Raw genomic sequence first — 11,866 nt, forward strand, 5'->3', positions numbered from 1 at the left:
AAGGCAGTGTTAGGACTCTGCTAATATACGCTCTCAGGAAACCTGTGGCAATGCATTTGCCTTGCTGGATGATTCCTTATACTTTGTGAAAGAAAAGAAAGCTTGCCCCTCCCCAAGCTTGCTAAATAAATAAATTTGTACATGTTAATATGTACATGTTACATCTGGGATACACCCAGACCCACATCTTGACATGGTTACTATCATTTAAATAGCAATATATGCAATATGTTTTGCCACTGAGAAGACATCAGCTGACTTGGGTGCCTGCTGTTCAGACATCCTTGCCCTTCAAACAGAGGACTGTCCTCTTTCAGCCCTTCAAGGAAGAAAACATCCACTATAAAACTGGACCCGGATGCCCTAAAACTCTGCAAAAATAAAAATAAACCAGAATAGTGAAATACTATGCAAAAAACAATGTGGAACTACTAACATTTTCTTTTGTCAATTTTACAATGACGCACTTTTCACCATCAACTGACAACCCTGAGTGTTATGTAGGTAGCAGTAAACTCTTTCTTTGTCTATATGATATTATTCAGAAACCTATTCCTTATTTGCAATGTTCCAAAATGCACTGAATTTTATTCTGAGAATAAAATGTTCCCTACATAAAGAGGCTCTTTGCATTAAATCAGTGAGCTTGTACTCTGGAACATGCATTAATGTTAATAAAATTCTTTAGCATAGTAGCAGGGAAGATACAATCATTTACTGGCTTTACTAAAGTAGTAGTTTCCCCCTTCTTCTTTCAACAACAACAAGAACAATAATAATAATACCCGCCCCCTGAAGTTTATCTTTCGAAACTTTCTTTAACTTCAGTCATCTTAAATTCAGTGCAGTAGCCAAGCCTAGCACGATAGGCAGCCATGGCTTACCTAATAATATTTCCTCCTCCTTCACTCCAACTCCTTCCTTATTCTGGATCCGTCACATCCAGGACAACCAGATGTGCTCTCTTAAATGATGGCTGTCTGCCATGAGAATTGTTAGATCAAATGGGATGCAGGCCAGTCTGGATGGGCAGCAGGGCTGAATCTGGCTTGGGAATCTGGCTGATCTTCACCAACATGATTTTCAGTGGGCTAGAAATTATGGGAATTGTAGTCCCATCACATCTGGAGAACACTAAGCAGGGCAAAGGAGGTCTAAAAGAATCACTTGCTGCCTTTCATGCCAGCTCTTTTAGCAACCTGCTTTTGATTTTTCCAATTAAAAATGTACAATACATATTGGAGGAAAGGAGAGTAGAGAAGATCACGACAGAGATAGGAGTACTTTCAGGTCTTTATAAAAACGGACCAGATCCATGCCACCGTAGCCAGAATGGAGTTGGAAATATTCAGTGGGATTGATAGCCATTAGGGTTGCAACTAAGTAGAAGTGATTTAAATGTGTTAGCAATGTAGAAAAGAATTCTCCAGGATTCATTAGCTGACCGGTTACGATAAAGTTCCCACCTCCCCACTGCTCATTCTGAACACTGCAAGACAGAAGCAGTGTTACCTCTTATCGAGAACTCAACAGAACACCGCCTTTCATTTCTGTAAAATAGCAGCTAGCAACTTCAAAGAAAACCCATGCTCAGGAAAGAGACAGAGGTGAGTGCCACCTGTCCTCAGAGTTTTCCCACACACCTCAAGCCCCAAAGCCTCTTTCCCCATATCTATTCTCACCACTATTGGCTTCTAGATGGATTTCCGCCCGCACCCCCGCACCCCTGCCCCCTGCACGCACTGTTGATGGCAGGGGCAGAAACTGCAGGAGCTGAGCACGGGAACCTACTCCTCTAGTGGTGAGCTGTTCCTCTGATGGAGGCTACAGGACCCCGGATTCATTCCCAGGTGTGATACATCTGCACTGCTGTGGTCCTGCTCCTTGGGAGAGCCAGAGCTTTAGGGGTGGCTCCAGTGTGAAAAGTGGGCCTCTCCCACCTGCGGCAGGGCCTCCAGAGAACTCCCCAGAAGGCAGTATTCTTGCACCCCCCCTTCCATAGGACCTCAGCCATGTGGGCCTGAAGGGGACATTTCAGCGATTGCAGGGCTGTGATATGATGTGATGTGCTCACGCTGCTTCTTCAGAGTCAGAGTCAGACCCAGCCTGAGCGCTGTCTCAGCCTAGTAAAACAAAGAATCAGGAAACAAACCGATGGAGATGCCCGATGAAGAAGTAAGAGGGAAGCAGCAGATTTCAGAGAAGTCTGGTTATAAATGGCTCTGATGTTATGAACAGAGAAGCAGCTACTTTAGGATTCTGCAAATGTCTCTATTTCCACTAGAATCTGAGTTTCTCCACCCATCTGCAGAACTGCGTTTCAGATCAGATCTATCCTCTTTATCTATTCTAAAACATGTTTAGCAGGAAGAGGATGGGAGCCCCTGTGGCTTTTCACTCTGTAGTGTGTCCTATAAGAAGGTAATTGTGCATGCGTGTGTGTGTGTGTGTGTGTGTGTGTATCCAGGTGCCTGTGTGTTTTCAGCCGAATAAATTGGAGAATATTATTCATCCTTTTAAATACACAGGATAATAGTGATGTCACTTATGACTCAGCTGCTAAATGATTCTACAGCTTCCGGCTTCAGTGATTTATACTGCTGCTGTTATTATTATTTTTATTATTGCTGTTATTATGATTAGTCTTGCTATTGCTGTTATTATTTTGCTTTTAATTCATGACTCCTTCAGGCCAAACCTGTTTCTTTTTCATCAGAGCCCTGTGATGAATTAAAGCATACAAAGCTTGTCATACAATATGCAGTGGTGGTAACAGCGCAGAGAGAATCTTTGGGGTAGGTTACCATAGCAACATTGACGTATTGCCTGGCTAGCAGGACATTGAGTTCCTTGAATGAGAGGCAGGTTTTTTTTTTTTTTTAAGAAGCTGTTAAATGACCGATGGCCGACAGCCAATCTAGCTGAGCCTAGCCTTGGATCTGCCAGCAGGATGCAGCTTGAAAGCTGGAGGAGAAAAAGAGGGCTAACTTTCATTTTTAAAGTGGAGAACTATGTTTTAAAAAAACAGGGAAAGCTGTTCTAGAACATCATTTAAACTGCTGATCAGAAAGGAGTCCAAATGTGAGTGCCAGAAACAACATGTGTGGCTGCAAAATCTTTGAAACCCTTCACTTTTGTCCCCAAATGTAATGCCCCATTCAGATTCTCTCTCCTCCCTCCCTCCCTCTCTCCCTTCCTTCCTTCCTTGTAAATCTTGGAGGTTGCAGGGCCCTCAGGCATTTTGCTCAAGTGCTGCATCTAATCCTGGTCTAAGGAACAGTAACATTTGGGGACCGGAATACTGTATACGGTATTGCCTTGGATTCAGGACACTGAGAAAAAACCAGGATTGTTATTCTGTGTTCTGTGGTTATGGGAGAAATCAGGGCAAAAGGACTTGCCAGTTTTGTTAATGGCTTCTGTTTTTGTGCCCTTAAGAGCAGCCTGGTAATAAGAGATGATGCAGTGAAATTTCCTTGGCATGATTGCACTTTTCCACTCCCCACTCTCTCAAAAGCAGTTTGAAGATGAGCTATGATTGCCTTCTCTTCTGCAGACACAGAGAACAAGCAGTAAAGAATCACTGCCCCACTCCAAATTGCAGCAGGTCCCGGAGAAGCAAAAATTCCTTCGCCCCTAGAACATGCAGAGAAAAAAAATGCCATGCCCATTTTCCCTTTGAGTGGTGTGCATTTGTTTGGCCACATGAAAGAAAGAAAGAAAGAAAGAAAGAAAGAAAGAAAGAAAGAAAGAAAGAAAGAAAGAAAGAAAGAAAAGAAAAGAAAAGAAAAGAAAAGAAAAGAAAAGAAAAGAAAAGAAAAGAAATGAAATGAAATGAAATGAAAAGAGAAAAAAGTCAAAGTGGTTTCTGTGAGGGGGAGCTGCAATGCCATCAAGCCATCTATTCTCCTGAAGGTCTTAATAAGGCAGCTGCCTTATTAAGCCCCACAATTGGGAGTGAGATGAGGCACAAATTCCTGTGATCAAGGAAATAGGCTGTCCAAAAGCTCACACAACCGTACTGTTGCAAAGAAAACCCCAGTTTTGCTCTGGTTTCAAATAAATCACAGAGGAGCCAGAAAAACAGATTTGGCTCTCAGAACTAGCTGAAGTCTTGAAGGTCCAGAGCAGAATTCTTGTGTGGAAGGGCCAATTGTCACTGGTGCAGTCAAGAAGCGGTAGATTGTGAATCGTCTTGTAGGGGTAGGGTGGGGGCTCAGATTGTAAGACTATGATGCCATTTACTTCATCATGAGGCCAATCTGCCTTGCTGTGTTTGGGGGACTTCCTGGCCATTATGCAGTCTTGAAGTCTTGCCCTAAGGACACCATTAATGATTGTACCATGATGAAAAAACATCAAGTTTCAATTTCTTGAGGCAAACTAGTAAGCAAAATCCAGCAGCTGTGATAGCTTTGTAAGAAAGCTGCTGTCAATCTCCTTGTCACCAGATCTTGGGCAGTTGATGCTTGCTTCACAGTCTGTGAAACCAGCCCTAAACCAGAACTTTTCAGCTCTTTTAAGGAACCCAAAGCTGCAAGGATAAAAGGGAGGCTGGAATGCAGCCACTAGCTATGCACCAAGCTCATTGTATCAAAAGAGAATCTGAAGGACTGGAGCTGTGTTCTGCTAAAGGTGGCCCCCCTGCCTCCATGAGATGAGAAAGCTTGTGGGTTCAGCCCCACACAGTTTCCATTCCTCTCTAGACTTTAGTCACAGTATGAGGAAATCAGAAGTGGAAGGAGTGGAGTGCATGATCCTTAATGCATACAGTCAGACTCCCTCAGTATTCTGGGGTCTTCTGAGGTTCAGGAACAAAGGTCCTGCTGGAGCTGCTGCAAGTCTGAGAGAATCAGTTGGAGCTGCATTCCACTTGGCTGTTCCCCTGCAAAGGTGACCCTGCAGGACAGCTAAAGGCTGATTCAGTTCCAAAAGTCAGGCTTTTGACATCTGTATCCAAGAAAATCAAGAGCTGGTTTGCTATTACTGCTGCATGGACAGCTTTACTTCTGCAGTATATCTGGAATTTCTGTGGAATCAAGCCCTCTGGTTTTACCCTGGATCAGCCTGCACAGCTCCAAACCTGGCATGTAGAAAATATTGTTTCAACAAGTGCAGAAGGAAAGTCTTCTTCCCATTGACTTTCAGTAATAATTAGGTTTAATGTGAAGATTACCCCTTCCGTGTAATTAGCATAAATATGATGGAATTACATAAGTAACAAACATATCAAGGGTAACTGCTATGACTAAGCCGATTCCCTTCCTAGTAGTTAAGAGAGGATTCCCCATCATCCTCTTTAGTATGAATTCTGTCTCACTGTAGGTCCAGGACGGTCCATTTTTGGACAGAATTAAGTAAATATAAGATTTTGTAATCATATGCTCTCCACTAGATCAGAAAATCATCCGAAATCATTGGCCATCCCTCACTGCCAACATATGAAATACTCACAATCCAACCTATGCAACTAGAATGAAAGAGCTCCTGTCTGTATTGGTCCCTCTCCCCCTCCCCCCCCCAGCTGCCATAGCAGCTTGCAACCATGGTTAGAGGGAGTGGGGGAAATGGCTGACTGCAAAAATGCTGACCTGATGTTATTTCACAGTCACAACTTGCAAGAGGCTTTTAAATGTTGGAGGAAAGGTAATTTGGCTGCTAGAAAGCTTCTCATCATAACAACTGCTGAACAACCACTGTTGTTTTTTTTTTTCTGCAAATGAATGCACATCACATTAACTAAAAATATGTGTGCGGAGAAGAAGCTGGCATGCCTTAATTTCCCTTTCGTGTGGAATGGGTTGTGGAGAGAGGATTTTTGTTACTCATGAGGTGGGATAGTCAGGGAACGGGATATTAATTGGATGACATATTTGCGCTCACCTCTTGATCAGTTGGAGGTGAGCTGTCGGTTGTAGGAGCATGGAGCAGGGACTGGTGACTTTCTCACTGAACATATCAAGTCCAAGACCTAAGGCAGATGCACACCTGGCTGTCATACCTAGGGGTACCTTCTCCTGTTCCTGCCCATCATATTGCATTTTAGTGCATTTATATTCTCCTGATCTTGTCTGGGCTCAGTTAATGGTGTTCACCACATGATCTTAGTATTTGAGATGAGCAGGACTGAAGATGAATACAAATCAGTTTGTAAGAGATTGCAAGGGACTGAAGAACTGAAATGGTGCTGGTATGAAGTGCCTGAGGCCAAACAACAAAAAAACACCACCTTAGGGGTCCTTTAATTTGAATCCCATAGAATCTGGACAGTCTTTAAGTACAGTACTCATCACACAACCCCTCTTTTTTCAATGTTAACATCAATCAGAAAACCAAAGTCTTCCTTAATTCTCCCCTTTTCTGATATGGAAACCAAAATGGATCTCTCCAAAGCAAAAGGATCTTACATAATAGAATATACTTGGGAATAAATACCTTTCATTCATTGACACTTAAATTGTGAGCAGAGTTGCTTAGGATTTCACTGTAAAGGTTGCGCATCTTTATGATTTACCAGTCTTTAAGCAGAAACTACATTACATATCAGTACTTCATTGACAGCCCTGATGATTTAATTTGGGAGGCACAGGTCAGCAAGTGCTATATCTAGCAGCAGAAATAAAGAATGAAGACATTTAGATTTAGACAATTTGTTTCTCCTCTTATGATCATGGAATCCTGTGCTGAAAGTTGTGCAATCTTTAAAAAAATACTCTGGGAGGATGATTTTGGATTTGAACTTAATGCATCTCATTAGAACTCTTTGTGGCATAGAATTCCTTTCAAATCCATTTTGGCAAATCATCAAGAATTGACTTGAAGTTAATACATAGGGACACTACACTCTGTTAACTTACTATATAAATTCTAATCTTTTTAGATAGTTTTGGCAGGGTTGCAAGCAAATTGGTACATATTGCTATCATTCATGGCAATGCAATTAGTCACTTTTTGGGTTGAAAGTTTTTGAACAAATTTAGAACATGAGCCAAGAGTCTTTCACAATTATCCTGTTACTGGTTTATCACATACAGTAGATGATAATCATGGTACACCCAGGCAATGCCTCTGCTGTGCTTGCTGCTCTGGTACCAGTAGGGTTGTGGGTGCAGTTTAAGAAGCTGGTTGTGACCTATAAAGCACTTCATGGCATAGGGCCTCACTATTTGGGGGACTGCCTTTCTCTCATTGTCTCTGCCCCTCCAGTAAGATCTGACAAGAGTGGGCACATCAAAGTCCCATCTTTAAAACAGTGTGATATGGGATTTAGGTGGCATGCCTTCTTTGCTGCGCCACCTGTCCTCTGAAATAGTATCTCCCCAGAGGTTTGAACTGCCCTGACCTTGCCATCCTTTAAACTGGCTTTTTCCTCTGGTGCTGCATTAGGAAGTGTGTGCTGCTGTGAGAATTTTATAATATGTTTGGTATGTCAATCTCTGGCTAATCCCCTTCTTTTCTTTGCACAGGTATTGGATTGTTTTTATCTTATATCCTGCCCAGAGTCACTGTGGCCTGGATGGCCTATGCATTTGATGTATAAATTAATTAAACAAATAAATAAATTTTCTATGTGGTATATAAATAGATGGGGTGTAAAGAATTGTTTCAATTCCTGCTATTTGCCGCCCAATTTCTTATTGCAAAGATTGGAACGCAATATTCATCTTTCACTGAAGTGATTCTCCACAGTCTTGTTATCTGCAGATTTACATAACTACAATGAATAAATAGGCCACCGGACACACAGTTGAGCAGCCCCTTCTCTAAGATTGTGGAGCCCCACAGCTCACCCCAGTGCCTGAGTGGTGCTAGGAGCGAATGGTCAGTGGGCAGCACTATCATCCAGAGCCACAACAGAAAGCCTCCTTCATCAAGATGGGGAGAGAACCGGGCAGAATGGTGAAGCCAGCATGAACCCTGTGATCCCTTCTATCACCAAGTCACCAAGGAAGAAGGTTGGCCTTCCCAGAGGAACCGATGTGACCAAGATGATTCAGTAAGGTCTACCACAACTGGTCAAGGAGAAGGAGAAGCAAATGACCTGATGCTAATTCTTAAAGAAGTGTCAAAACTCTGTCTGCCATTTTGTGCATGCATAAACTAACAAAAAGCAAGACCCAGATGGCAGATGCATGAAACTCCTTGCATGTATATTGAGATCTGGTTGCTATTTATCAACTGCAACCTGTGTAGCCCTCTCCCCATTCTACTCATAGATATATTGCCAGGCTGATTTACCATCTTTCTTGGCTGGGGCCTTGGCCTTGGTATTTCTCTGCTTGGCCTACCCTCTGGGTTTGGGCCTGCTCAGCCTTGTGCATGTTCCTTGTGGCCTTCCTCTCCTGTTCCACCAGCTGCAGTCCTTTGAGCAATGTCTGCTGGGAGGACCAATGGCTCTTGAATGGGGTTGGGGTGCGGTTCTTTCATTGCTCCGAAGTCCTTTAGGTCCTCTTAGTTGGAGATGCTGAGCCGAAGCTCAGGCAAGAGCTGTGAAGAAGCCAGAGAGAACTGGGGAGGAAGGAAGGAAGGAAGGGTACCGGATGAATTCCAAAGGCTAGGTGTGGTGAGAGCAAAACTGCCGCTTATCTATGTTGGACAGAAGAGCTCTAGCCAGGAGCCCCTGATTTCAAGGCAGGGATGGGATGGAAACACTTCCATGACAACAGAGCCCAGAAGTTGCTGTCCACATATTTCTGCACTGGCTTCTCCCATGCTCTTTCCAGACGAGCTGCCAGGTGCTAGGCCTCCCCCTCCAGTCTGTTCTTCCTCACATTCAGCTCCCTCTTCTCAACCAGCTAGTGCACATCCAGACCTGCCTCTTGGGAAGAGGGTCTCCTAAAGGCCCATGCAGGAGTCCCAAGGCCTGCAGGAATTCAGCCCTGCTCTGCCTCCATAAGCTAGCAGGGAACCAAGTCCTGGCAAGCTCTGACTTTGCATATGCAAACATGTAAAGAACAGGATGAGGAGGGCTCATTCATTTATTCACAGGGATCCACGCAAATTAATTTATTATTTTTGGGAATTGTGACACCACAATGTTTAAGAACCCCTACTCTAAGTCATACACCGTGGTTTACAAACCAGAAGGACTGGATAGTTTTGTTAGCAAAAGAATGTGTGCTAAAGCATGATTAGCCTAATTCATGTAACACCAAGCACTCAGCCATGGTTTACAAAAACACTTCAATTCAAGCAACACTTTAAGGTAGAAAGTAGCAAACCATATAGTAAATTAATGTGATGTGTGAATGCAGTCACAGTAACCTTTGGCTGATTTATAGTACATGTTGTTCATTAAATGTTCTTTCTGAAAAACAAAACCCCAAAAAATATAATGTATATATTCATAGGGACGAGAAGCACTGTTTGCCTTAACAATAATAATTTGGCAGAAACTGAATAGACCCGCAGAAGAGTCGCTCACACCCCACCCCGCCCCACAGACACATTTCCCAATGGCTGTAGCCATCAGCCAGATCCTTTGGGTGGGGAAGACTGATTGGATCAAATCTCCTGAAACAAGTTTGGCAGCTGTTGCTTACCTGCAGCTGCCAAGGCCCAAATACCAAGGGGACTCCAACACTCTTGCTGGTCCCAGTTTTCCCATATAGCAGTCAGTTGACCTTGAGAACCAAGCATTATTTTACATTTCCACAGTCCCTGTGGTAGCTTTGCACTCAAGTATTGTGGAAACTCAAATGGGCTGCCGCCATTAATTTCCCCAGTAGGGTTGGTTTCACCCATCCTATGCTCAACCAGTGATTGTTTTGAATGAAGCACACTTCCTGGGCTTGGACAACACACCGAGCCAGAAACAAGCAGACCGCATTTTGGCTTAGCAAATTATATGAATCCAGCCGATGCCCAAAATAACATTATGCTGGGCGCTCCAGGGAATGGTGGGAAATTTAATATAGCTCCTCAAATCTGGAGCCCATCCTATGCTCAGTCATTTCTAACCTTCGGCCCATCTCATGCCATCTCTTGCTGAACCAAATTCCTTCTTTCTCTCCATTCTTCCATTTAGAGCTCAGCAGAAAAAGAGTGATCACAGCAGTGGAGAGTGGAAGCAAATGTGATATTCCTCTCTGCTGCAGTCCCAAAAGTGTCGCCTCTGCTGGTGGGAGTGTTTGCTTGCCGCTGCAGAAGGAAGAAAACAGAGCCTGTGGCCTATAGCAGGAGCTAGTAAGCCATCTCTGCTGAGGTGAAGAAGAGGAAATCTTTTGCAGAGCAATGGTGGCCGAAAGAAGAGAGGTGATTGACACACACCAGAACCCCCCCCCCCAAATATACGCGAGCCCCGCTCTGCTGATCTCATTACTGTTTGGATCTCTCTTTGCATAGTCCTCAGTGTTCTGAAGTGATAGGTATACATTGCAGGATTCATACAGTCAGGCAGTCCTTTGAAATTCTCTGTTGTATGCCTTCAGCAAAAATAAATATCCAGGGAAGCATTTATTGAGAGCCAGAAAGGGTTTGGCAGAGGGGAATGCTATAGATATGCTGCAGCTTTGCAGAATCCATTGTAGATTTTGACTTTATCTCAGATCTCATTGATTTCCGTAATCGCACAGCAACACCTGCGCATGCAGGTTTAAACTCTGCAACCCCCCTCCCCTTGCCCATGCACCGTTACCATCCTCTCTGAAAAGAGTCAGGTATATTGTGAGCTTTTGGGTGTTTCAAAATTGTGGGCAGCAGGATTATTTGGGCTTTTCACGTGGGTAAGGTGTCAGTAGTGATGAGAATAGCCAAGCTAATTTTCAAACCCAATGGCTAATTTTTAATAACCCTGAGGATGGGAGAAAATGCATGATACATAGCAAAGAAAAACATTAAAGATGGAAAGGGAGGGGAGAAAAATCAAAATGCTGAAGTAGAAGGGGTGATTGCTCAGTGGCGAACACATGTTTTGCAAGCAAAAACCCTGGCGTGGAAAGTAGACAGCCCAAACAGATAGAAGTCACCTTCCTATGTCTAAAAGATAGTGAAATTAGAAATTCTCAGGAACCGTGGTTTTAGCAGCTGGAGGGACATTTTTAGGACGACATTCCTTCAGAGATAATCTATTGGGACCAAGCTGATGGTGAGTGGAGTTGGAAGTAGAGATGGTTGGGGTGAGAACCAAAAATTGGCAACTCTACCCTGCTCTAAAAACCATTTTGACTGGTTCATGCACTATATTTAGCCATGGTTTGTTGACTAACTACAATTGTCTAGGTTTACATACACTAAACTATAAATCGGGTTTTTAAACCTTGCAGACTGGGTTCACATGTTGCTCTAAGTCAGTGTTGTCCAAACTTGGCCACTTTAAGATGAGTGGACTTCAACTCCCAGAATTCCCCAGCCAGCCATGAAGTCCACTCATCTTAAAGTGGCCAAGTTTGGACAACACTGCTCTAAGTCAAACCAAGCGAGCCATGTCAGAGCTAGTAGATACTTGTGTGGATCTCTCTCTCTGTCTCTCTTTCTGCCATCTGAGGCTCCTCTCTTCCTCTTTCCTGCTCTTCCTCGTCCTCCTTTTGGGCTACAGAGAAATGGACAGATCTGTCGGCCAGGAGTCTGAGCCAAAACATTTGCAAACATCTTTTGAAAGCAGACTAAGGATCCCATGAACATAGACACATGTCAGCAAGTGACTCACAGGTGTCCTCTAAGAAAGATCTAGCATAGAATTTGCAGGACAATATGAGAGGAGGGCAAATCTGCTTCTCTGGGTGCAATCCAAGCTTAAGAGCAGGAAATGTGGGAGAGGAATGGTGTATTTCAAGCGACGACATTGGCCAGTGGCCCATGTGAGGAACTGACTCTGCCACTGCCAATCTATGCCTGTTTTTAGGCAGCCTCCTAAAGGACCAAGCCC

At 43.6% G+C, this 11,866-nt stretch overlaps 1 long non-coding RNA gene across 3 annotated transcripts; it reads left to right on the forward strand.

The window, feature by feature from the left end:
• The first annotated feature begins 1,479 nt into the window (after positions 1–1,479).
• LOC148216334 (uncharacterized) lies at positions 1,480–11,221 on the forward strand. 3 transcript variants are annotated; one of them, XR_015795757.1, is made up of 5 exons: positions 1,498–1,607; positions 1,699–1,850; positions 2,717–2,795; positions 7,705–7,996; positions 10,028–11,221. It is a non-coding gene; the product is annotated as an uncharacterized LOC148216334 (long non-coding RNA). The 3 variants fall into 3 exon arrangements; XR_015795758.1 differs by lacking the exon at positions 2,717–2,795; XR_015795759.1 differs by lacking the exons at positions 1,699–1,850; positions 2,717–2,795 and having other exon boundaries at positions 1,480–1,607.
• Positions 11,222–11,866: the final 645 nt, after the last annotated feature.

The sequence above is a fragment of the Python bivittatus genome, unplaced genomic scaffold (assembly GCF_059951505.1).
Source record: "Python bivittatus isolate LINGU-HERP-01145 unplaced genomic scaffold, Pbiv_v1 ctg000220_np1212, whole genome shotgun sequence".
Taxonomy (NCBI): domain Eukaryota; kingdom Metazoa; phylum Chordata; class Lepidosauria; order Squamata; family Pythonidae; genus Python; species Python bivittatus.